Source organism: Sorex fumeus, unplaced genomic scaffold (assembly GCF_029834395.1).
Source record: "Sorex fumeus unplaced genomic scaffold, SorFum_2.1 ptg000002l, whole genome shotgun sequence".
Classification (NCBI taxonomy): Eukaryota; Metazoa; Chordata; class Mammalia; order Eulipotyphla; family Soricidae; genus Sorex; species Sorex fumeus.
Genome location: NW_026606059.1, coordinates 38810380 through 38818675, shown reverse-complemented (window position 1 = coordinate 38818675; position 8296 = coordinate 38810380). Strand labels below are relative to the sequence as shown.

Here is an 8296-nt window from a genome sequence, read left to right as displayed (position 1 = left end):
GGATGGAACGATAGCACAGTGGTAGGGCATTTGCCTTGCACGCAGCCAATATGGCTGACCCAAGTTCGATTCCTCCACCCCTCTCGGAGAGCCTGGCAAGCTACTGAGAGTATCTCGCCCGCATGGCAGAGCCTGGCAAGCTACCCATGATGTATTCGATATGCCAAACACAGTAACAAGAAAAAGTCTCCAATGGAGACGTTACTGGGCCCGCTTGAGCAAATTGATGAACAACAGGAGGACAGTGACAGTGATTTGATTATCATGCTTACAGAATGGACTAATTTTGGTATCAGTGAATAAAGAATAATAACAACATTTTATACTTTATTTGAAAATGGGTAATTTCACTGTTTATGCCCCAAATCCAATGATAAACTCAATGAAAGAATATTTGAAATCTTAATTTCACGGTAGTTGAGATAATATGATTACAACTGTGTAAATGCTTTTAGAAAGCATCTTTCCTAATGCACCTTCAAAAACACTTTATTCTTTGTTTAGGGTCACTTTAATAACTGTTTAAAGCCTGTTAAAAGTAAAAACTGTTTAAAGTAGAAAGAAGGCTAAGTAACCTGAGATAAATTTTACATCTCATGATGAGTAACTGTATTATATCATAAAAAGAAATTTAAGTATTCATAAATTAAATATTTGAAAAATTTATTCCCCTTAAAATTAAGAAACAGTCAAGGATACTTATGCTAACCATTTCTACTCAACATAATATGGAAATTTAAGCTAGAGCAATTTGTTTTTAACTTTTAACCTATTATCGCTCTGGCTTCATTAAAAGTAGTTTTTTTAAGTTACATGCAATTTTGTTTATTTTTATTTTTAATATAAATGTTATTTTACAAAAATTAATTTTAACATCAATTTACTAAAACTGGACAGGAGAGATAGTAAGGCAGGAAGCTTGCTTGCCTTGCATGCAACAGACCTGGGTTTGATGTCCAGCACCTCATATGGTTCCCTTCCCTAACCCCACTAGGAGTGATCCGTGAGTAAAGAGCTAAGAGTAAGCTCTGAACAACACAGGTGTGGTTTAAAAGCAAATAAATAAATAAAACTAAAAGTTAGCTATAGTGCTGATGAAAATATAAGTCAAATTTAACAGGCATTGTAGATATAAAAGAGGCAATGCTTGCTTTATCAATATAAGGACTAAGAAATGACAAGCTTGACAAAACTAGAAAGGATTCTTCTCCATGTCAGTTATTTGGTGACCCAGTATAGCAGAAAATAATTGGTATGCAGGGACAGATGAAGTGGAAGAAATAAGGAAGACAAATGACATTCTGAGGAAAAATTCATGAAAAGATCTCCAACTAAATGTCTAGTAGCACTGTAACACTGTCCTCCCATTGTTTATTAATTTGTTTGAGCAGGCACAAGTAATGTCTTCATTGTGACACTCGTTGTTACTGTTTTTGGCATATCCAATATGCCATGGGGAGCTTGCCAGGCTCTGCTCTGCGGGTGGGATACTCTGAGTAGCTTGACGGGCTTTCTGAGAGGGACAGAGGAATCAAACCTGGATCAGTTGCATGCAAGGCAAACACTCTACCCGCCGGTACTTAAGTACTTAAGTAAATGTCTAGTCCGCCCCTCTCGGAGAGCCCGGCAAGCTACCGAGAGTATTCGATATGCCAGACACAGTAACAACAAAGTCTCCAATGGAGACGTTACTGGGCCCGCTCGAGCAAATCGACGATCAAGGGGAGGGCCTTTACCTTTAATGTCTAGTACTTAAGCTAATAAAGACTATAAATTGTGAGAAATAATTCATGAAATTACTAAAACAAACTAATTTATAAACTTGTTTCTAAAGAGTACTATGTGAATATACAATTCTTTGAGAAATTACTAGACTTTTTTGGCTAAATTCTGTCTCTCACATGCATCTATTAATAAACAGAAGGAGCTTCAGATTGATTGTTTTGCTGAGCGGATCTTTAAGGATGTATTTAATGGCAAAGGAGATCATAAGGGTGGGGCCATAATCCAAGAATGTTTATGTCTTTGTAGGAAAAGGCACTAGAGTTCTCTCTTAGTACATATTTAGAAAAAATATTATGTGGACACAGACACAGACACACACAGACACACACACACACACACACACACACACACACACACACACACTGATCATCTGTATGTCAGGAAGAGAAATCTCACCAGAAATCAAGCCAGATGCCTTATTTTTAGCTTCCATGATTATAAGAAAATACATTTATGAAGGCTGAAAGTATGGTGCATGATGCACCTGCCTTGCAAATGGTCAACCTGGGTTCAATCCCCAACACTATATATGGTTCCCTAAGCACTACCAGGAGTGATCCCTGAGCATAGAACCAGGAGTAATACCGGATAACACAGTGGTATGACACAAACACAGGAAGAAAGGAAGGAAAGAAGGAAGAAAGGCAGGAAAAAAGGAAGGAATAAAGGAAGATAAAAGAAAGAAGAAAAGAGGGAAAGAGAGAAAACAGAGAGAAAGAAATAGAAAAAAAGGAAGAAAGAGAGAAATGGGAAGGGAGGGAGGAAGAGAAGGTTGAATGGAGGATGGAAGGAGGAAGGAAGGAAGGAAGGAAGGAAGGAAGGAAGGAAGGAAGGAAGGAAGGAAAGAAGGAAGGGAGGGAGGAAGGGAGAAAGAGAGAAAGAAGGAAAGAAAGAAAAAAGGGAAAGAGGGAAAGAGCAAAAGAGAAAGAAAGGGAGAAAGAGAAATGGGGAGGGAGGGAGGGACTGAGGAAGGGAGGGAGGGATGGAAGAAGGAAGGAAGGAAGGAAGGAAGGAAGGAAGGAAGGAAGGAAGGAGAGAAAGAAAGAAAAAGAAATTTATGTTATTTAAATTACATAATGCCACACTGTGGCATCTTATTGTGGCTGCCAAAGCTAACTAAATATGCAAGGGATTGCAATTACTAGCATATTTGAATCGCATATGTATAATCCCTGTGTCCATTATCCCAGGTAACATTGAATATTTTTACAATAAGTAGCTATAGATATTCTTTCATTTCTCAAAACCAGAAATTGAGATAAAATTTCTAAGAGTTCTCCTATGGCTGAGAAGAACATTAAGTAGAGTAGAACATAAACTGAGTAGAACATGAAAAAATAAGCATTGTAGAATACTAACTACGATAAAAGTGAGAGAGAGAGATCACTGTTACATAGAATAGGGATTCTAATCCAGGTCAGGAGAGTCCATTCTGTACCAGCAATACTTCCTTAATTTCCCTGGATAAGCATAACCAACAAAGTCTCAGTGAAGAATTGAAAATTATGGACTTTTAACAATCCCTGAAGTTTATGTTAGTGCAAATAAAAAAAAATCTAATCATGTTTAGATATTTAAATCCATGAAGAAATAATTTGCACAGAAGTAAAGCTAGGTTATATTGTAATTTTTAGCAGTAAGAAAATGAGGAAACTCAGATTCAGTTGGAAATATAGTGGCGAAGAAAGATGACCAATAAGAACAAATTGAATGATACAGTGCCTGTGAACAGAAACATGGGATGCATTCAATTAATTATTGGAAAACAACAGAATGGGATCCATGCAGTAAAGAAAACAAGAGAATGAGGATATAATTAAGGAAGAAATTAGGATGAGTGAAAAGAATGTTTTTAAGCAGAGGTAAAAATATTTTTTATTTCTTCTGCCAATTGAATTGGGGAAAAGAAACATACAAGTATGTGCTGGTACATTTTTTTGTTCTGGGGTTTAGAAAACTTTATATGACTTCATACCTATATTTCTGCTACTAAAAGATGCATTAAGAAAGAAGCAGATGATGTTGGATGAAGCTCTGCCCTTGATTACATGGAAGACCTTTATTAACAGCTTTGGCTTTATGACACCAGATGGGGAGAATGGAACAGTACTCCACTATTTATGAAGATATCATGTTTCTTTGACTGCTCTTTATTATACTACAAGTACAGTAGTTTTCACTTCCCCAAACTGGGAATGGTTCCAGAGGAATGCATCTGGATAGCATTTTCCCAATACCCTCCCCAGAAAAGAATTAGTCAGCAAGGACCCTATTCATAAAAACAAATTCCATCCATTTCTACTTGAATGTCACGTTTTTATGTGGAAAAGTATGAAATGAGGTCCTTTTTCCACATAAAGAATGCTTTTCTGTGATTAATGGCCCTCCCTACCCGCAATATGTAAGTAGACACCTCCTGATTATGTACCTGAGGGAACTCAAAGACTACAGGCATGATGAGATAGTGTTGAAGTGATGTTTCTGGACTAAATAGTACCCTTTCTGAAAATAGCATAAGTAGAAGTTGCTGCTTTCAAAAAAAGTGCACACTTTTTAAAGCATAGGAGAAACATAACTGAATTTTGGACACAGAAATATTTTTTAAAAAAAAAACCTTATACTTCTATTCTAGAATAAAGTGAAGGTTTTAAGAAATCCGTCTTTTGGCAATTGGCAGCAACCAAATTCCATGCTCGCAATTTAGTGTTTTACTTCACAAAATGTTAATTCTCAGAAGTGAGGGTCTAATAGAGTAATATAGTTTTAATCAGCCCATAAGGTTGATAAATTGGGTTGATTGGAATCACATCATTAGACAGTGAATTTTGGCAGATTTTAATAGGCACTGAGGGTTCCGGGGATTTATAGCCTAGCTAGTTTATTATTTTCTTTTGGTTGAATGATCATTTTAATGTCCTGTGACATATAGTATACCTTGCCCACTGTGGAATTCATTCAATGACAAAAGATTTTAACATAGCGTAAGTCTAGATCATTACATTTCAACTAAGGAGCAGCATAGAACTAATGTTATGCTTTGCTTCAGATACTTCAGGGAGATTAGGTCTTTTGTTGGAGTAATTTAATGCAGTTCCCAACTGTTGATCTACATCATCCCTGCAGTACGGAAAGGCTCATGGTAAAATTGGTATATCTGACCAAAAAGACTACATCATCTTTAGTAAAAGATGATCTTTAAAAAATTTTAAAAAGTATTTTAACAGGAAAGAAATTCATGTCGCAGTTACTGAACTTATCATAGATACATAGATAAATCTCTTCCTCCCCCGCCCCCCCGCCCCCCGCCCCCGCCCCTTTCGGGGAGATTGGAGGTTCACACATACAGCTGTGCTCAGGGCTTCCTCCTGGCTCTGTGTTCATGGATCATTCCTGAGGGGCTCAGGGAGACCATATGTGGTGAAAGGATGAAATTGAAGTCATCCAGGTTATGTGCAAGGCAAGTACCTAAATCCCAAACAATCTCTGGTCCAATACATAAGTGGATCTTTAGATAGTTTTATATGCTATCATAAGCACACACAAATGCATAGCACAGGAAAGTTAAACAGTTAGACCTTACCTCTTAAGTCACCCAACTATGACATACTTTATGCAATTACTATACACATATATAGTCTGAGAAAGTTGTTTGTCAGAGTCAATATCTTCTTTAGCTTTATGATGTTTGATAAGTAGTGTTCTGAATCCAGAAAGGCAAGAACACAGACCCTATTTTGAAAAATGAGTCAGAACTTCAAGGTAAATATTTTTTGTAATTTTTTAAATTAGAAAATTTAAATATTTTCAGTGAACTTCTCAAATAAAAATGTATCCTCCACTACCTCCACTACCCAGCCACCGCCACACTACAGGACGATTTCTGGATGCTTGGGCCGAGACTCACGCATGAGTGAAGCCCCACAGAACAAGATAAGTGGAACTCTGAGACCTAGGACTCCAGGCTCAAGGACCCAGGGACAGAAATCCTCTGCTTGCTCCCACCATCCACAGGTGATGAAGGGATTAAAACCAGGAGCCCCATCCTACCCTGCCCTGTCTGATTCCACCAACCACCAGAGACCCAGGGATTGGATTGCACACAGAGGACCCACCCTATGGGTATCAGATAAATACCTCACCAGCAGACCTCCACTACCTCCACTGTTTCCACTACCCAGACGCAGTGACACTCCAGGATGCTTTCCAGACACATCATAAGACATTCAGTACCCATCTTCCAGGTTTGCTGCACCATATATGATAGGGTTCAAGTATGGTTTGAACGATGAGAACACCTACAAGGGTGATTAGAGGCCGCCCCAAAAGCCTCTATCCTTCTCGGAGAGCCTGGCAAGCTACCAAGAGCATCCCACCTGCAAGGCAGAGCTGGGCAAGCTTTCCGTGGCTTATTCGATAAGCCAAAACCGGTAATTACAATGGGTCTCATTCCCCTGACCCTGAAGGAGTCAACAATACTGCAGCGTTGCGAAGGATGAGGAAGGAGAGACCGATAAAATCTCAAGGCCGAACTAGGCTGCCAAATCTGGGCTGGACACGTAATGAGATTTGGAGATGACTGCTGGATTAGAGCCGTTACCAACTGGATTCCACAGGATGTCAAAAGACCCCGTGGCCGCCCACCAACAAGATGGTCAGACTTCTTTGTCGGATCCTGAATGACCGGTTTGAGGCTCTTTGTGTTCCTAGAACGAACAAATACCATTGGCCTACTCTAGTACGTGACCGAGACGAATGGAGACGTTACTGGCGCCCACTCGAGCAAATCGATGATTAACAGGAAGTCAAGTGATCAAGTGAAAAGCACATTTGCACTCTGATAATTTATCTGCTAATATTACTGTACAGAAACAGTACAGGTGGAAATCATACCCAGTATTTCATAAGATCCACAAGAAATCCCTAAGAAATCTCAATGAGAAAAATACTAAGCAAAAATATATCACCATTTATTTGTCAAATGTAGGATAACACTATTCTGTCCTTCCTGCATAGCCTCAGGAATAGTTGATAGTTGATAGTTTATTGGACAGAGGAAAAGAGAAAGACACATTAAGGAGGTATTTTGCCTGGAGCAGTCAGGAAGGGCTTTAGAATATCTTTTAGGTGGGCCCTCAGGAAGGGCTTTCTTATGTTGATTTGGCTACCGACTGGGTGCAGTGTCAGCCCAGACTGCAAGGGAGTTGGAGAGACAAGGGAGCGGGAGAAAAAGAAAGCAGGGCTGCAAGATGGACCACAGAGAGACTAGCAAGGAGAACATATGCTTGAGAGAACCTAGGTCCTCCATAACATAAATTTCTTCTGTGGGATAAACTTCCTTGTAATAAACTGCTACAAAGATCAACTGGCCTGGCCCTCGTCTCTTCCTTCGTCTGCCCTTGGTCAACAGCCGTCCCGATCCAGGCCACACACAGTGGCTCTAGGGTACTGAACAGGGGCAATGAAATAAAGCCATCCAGAGAGCCCACAAACACACAACCTTCTGCGTGCATAGTTTTTTACAGTCAAATACCTTAATGATTGCATTGTCTATATAAATTTATTGATATTCTCAATAATAAAACAAGGAAAACTTGACCTCTTTCCTTTTTGAGATAAAGATATTGAGGTTTGAAAATGTTAAGTCACTGTAAGATTGCAATTTGAAAGTTTAACATCCAGAACTTAGTTTAAGGTATGTCTACACCAAGGTGATGAAATTTTTTTTTTTATCTCAAGAGTAACTGTGTCCCTGGAATATTTCATATATATTAGCGATATAGATGTTAGCAATTTCCTAATACTTAGCTGGCAGGGGAGACATCAAGATCATGAAGGTGATTTTCCTAGGGGTAGGCTTACCCATTGCTCATTCATAAGCATATCCACTCTGGATTTGTTTATCCCTATGATTTCCACAAATGTGGGAAACTCAACTGAATAATTTGTGATAGTGGAGGGACTGAGTGGGTGCTCTCACCTATTTTTAAAAAGTCAACATATATATGTTTATCTATATATACATACACGCATATGTGTTAAGATGACTTTTTTGGTCATCTAAAGTTTAATTTGATACTGCAACTAATCAGTATGTCATATAAACTGATATGTTCTATTGAAACCTCAAAAGAAAGTTCAGAAGCGGATAAAGGGGGCCGAAGCAATAGGATAGCACGTAGCAGCTTTGCCTGACACATGGCAGGGTGCGATCTCTGGCGTCCAATATGGTTCCCTAAGCACTACCAGGGGTGATTCTTAAGCGCAGAGCCAGGAGTAACACCTGAGCACAGTTCTGTGGGTGGGAAAACAGCGCTGTCCCCCCACCCCCAAATAAAAGGAAAGAGAAATGGACTTGTCTCAAAACACTCTCTGATTGCCTCAGGCACAATATGTCCTTTTAAAATTCAATTAAAAGACTCCAGTTTTTTTTTTAACACCACATAAAACCTTTTAAGTGTAAAGCACTTCATCCTTATGTATTAGGCCAGAAATTTCCTTTAAATAACTTGTC

The 8296-nt window shown here is 38.9% G+C and overlaps 1 pseudogene; it reads left to right on the top strand.

Moving 5' to 3' along the window:
* The first annotated feature begins 7582 nt into the window (after nt 1-7582).
* Nucleotides 7583-7767, top strand: LOC130023389 (uncharacterized; annotated as a pseudogene).
* The last annotated feature ends 529 nt before the right edge of the window (nt 7768-8296 follow it).